This window comes from Nannospalax galili, unplaced genomic scaffold, assembly GCF_000622305.1.
Source record: "Nannospalax galili isolate Female #2095 unplaced genomic scaffold, S.galili_v1.0 scaffold895, whole genome shotgun sequence".
Lineage (NCBI taxonomy): Eukaryota > Metazoa > Chordata > Mammalia > Rodentia > Spalacidae > Nannospalax > Nannospalax galili.
In genome coordinates, this window is record NW_008336435.1 from 586,295 (window position 1) to 589,102 (window position 2,808).

Sequence of the window (2,808 nt, forward strand, 5' to 3'; positions counted from 1 at the left end):
ACTAAAGTTCACATCAACAAGCTAAAATTTGGTTGTTTGACTTTCAGGAGAGAGAAATAGCAAGCAAGTTCTCTAAACTGGCCAATTTCAATTAACATGATAATGAACTGCTCTCTCCTTTAATCTTTACCAAAGAGAAAAAAATCAGAACACCCATGGGGGGTAACCTGATTTTAACCAATCAATTATTTTCCCATTGTTCTGTCTTCCTGTCCCCACCCTAGAGGGAAATTAATTTTTAAATGACCAATTTGCTTTTCCTTCTTGTTTCTGGTCCCCCATCCCACCCCAGCTCTTGTTTTTAAAACTAACCTCTCCTGCTCAGCCCAATTGAATACTTACTCCATTTGTAGAATGAAGTATTGCCTGGTTCTAGAATCTCAATGTAAATCAAGGTCTTTAAATATGTTGTAATTTGGGGGTTTGACCATCCCTATGAACATCCTGTCATATGAGATTTGATACCTAGTTTCCCATTGTGTTGTTCAGTTGTGATGAAAAACAAAGTTGCCGTAATACTACAGTTTTGTCATAAACTGTAGCTCAGATTTGTAAAAATACATATTGTTGATAAAATTTCACTGAGTCCATTATTTCCTACTCCAAGTAAGATTTCAATATGTCCAGGACTTTTTAAAATTACATTTAAGGAAGCATATGTAATTCTATAGAGAAGCCCTGAATATATTATATTTCAGTGCCTTCAACTAAAGTTTTATTAAATTGTATTTCTATTTATTTCAAGAATCTCTACTCTAATACATCTTCATTGAATTTTCCATGTGCTCAGTATTGTGCTTTGAAGCAGAGAGAAGATCTTGGGTTCCCATGAGGCAGACTCTGAAATGAGGGTTCATGAGCAAGTGATTTATTAAGACAGTGATCTCAGGAGAAATGAAGGAAGGCAGAAGCAGAAGAAAGCAGCAAGCCAAGCAACAGTTTCACACCAAGTCCTGTGGATGATGACCTCAGCCTGGTTCTGCAGGGAACTCGATTTCCTTCAGAAAATCTGCACAGCAAAGGAGCTAGGCTTTCATACCCTTAAACACAATAGGTAAGGAGGCCAAGGTTTGCCTAAGAATGCACAGGTTTGAGCCACTGAATCAAAATCATGCCAAGACTGTAAAAAAGGTATAGCCTGTCATAGGCATGAGTCACTCTCCAGCCCCTCTCTCCTCCCCTGAGATGGGATAGAGGGTTATGATGTAAGGATAAATACATACTTGGTCTTCATCCTCAGTTCATGGAAGACAGTTTCTAAACTCTGAGTGTGTACGTGCATGTTACTGGAAAATGAATCTGGGGCCTTGCATGTGCTAGATAAGCAACTGCATTCACTCACACTTTCCCCACACACAGTTACACATGTGTACAAATAAATAAAAATAAAATCAATCTTTACAAAAGAAAACTTGGAAATTCACAGCAAAGACTTTGTATGCTATTCAACCACATTATCCTGCCCCCAACTCCCCATTCCTAAGCCTTGAAGACCAAAAAGAGCCAGAAGAATGTGTAACCCTTCCTTACCCTGGGATGCAAGGACAGAGTGGTCAGCGATCAACTGGAATTCTTTTGCCTACTATATGACGTCAAGGCTTGTGACATCTCAGACAACAGACCTTGATGATGGTCCTCTGTCTCAGCAGACCTAGAGGGGGACTTTAGAGCAGTAGTTATTTAGGAGAGTTGGTAGCCATGGATGGTGATTAAGGTGAGGTTTGTGGTAGAAAAAGGTGATATGGGACCTCCAGTTCCCACACTTTAGTGGCACCAAGGACATCTTGGTTAAAGTAAGACTTGATGTTAACATTCAAGCATGATGGCAAGAGGATCACATGTCAGCAGATGGTGGCACAGGACAGGTCAAGACATCCCACTATTTCACTGAAGAGAGGGAGAGAGCAGTAAAGGTCACATACACACACACACACACACACACACACACACGTAAATATTTAAATATATGTATCTATACATATATATTGATATAAAATATAATATTAAACACAAATGACTAAGGAATCATCGAATTTGGTTGTCTAGTAATTCAGGAATCATTGAAGTCATAGAATTTTCCTAGAAAGTATGGGAATTACTTTGCTCCTGTTAAAAGGAAGGATATGTGAGGTAAAAAGTCACTGGCATCTTCATGTTAGGAAAATAAAAGAAAGCTTACAGTTTGCACATCTGTGCTTGAGAACTGTACTGACTTCATAAGGCTCTGAGTAAGGATGACAAGAAGAGGGAATAGAAATGACAAGATGATGAGTCTGGCTTGGGATGGGTCAAGTTTTAAGCACCATGGCAGACAGTGGGCAATAAACCACAGATGGATGGAATCCAGCTAGAGCAGGCAAAGTCCACAGACTGATTGAGGAGTCATTAGCACAGAGGTAATAATTTAGCAAGGCAAATGTGTAAAGGAAAGCACCCAGGGACAGTCTGTCAACCTTTAAATCACTCTTGTGGGGCATAAAAATGAGCCTGATATTTTAAATTCTGATGAAATTATTCCAGCCTTTACAAGGGCATGACAGAAAATGTGCACTTCTTTTCTATGCCTTTTTCATAGTTTGATTAAACTAAAATTGTAAGAATTTAGTGATCCATATTTTCTCAAATATTTAATATTTTAACCTAACATCATAAGGTTCATTAAATAGGAAAGAGATCTAAGAAATGAAAATACATTTTTATCATATATGAAAAAGTCTGCAAGATTAAAAAAAAAAAAACATGAAAAAGGTGGAAACCAAGAGATGCTGAGAGATATATCAGAGGCCCAGAAGTTCCAAAATTCAAATA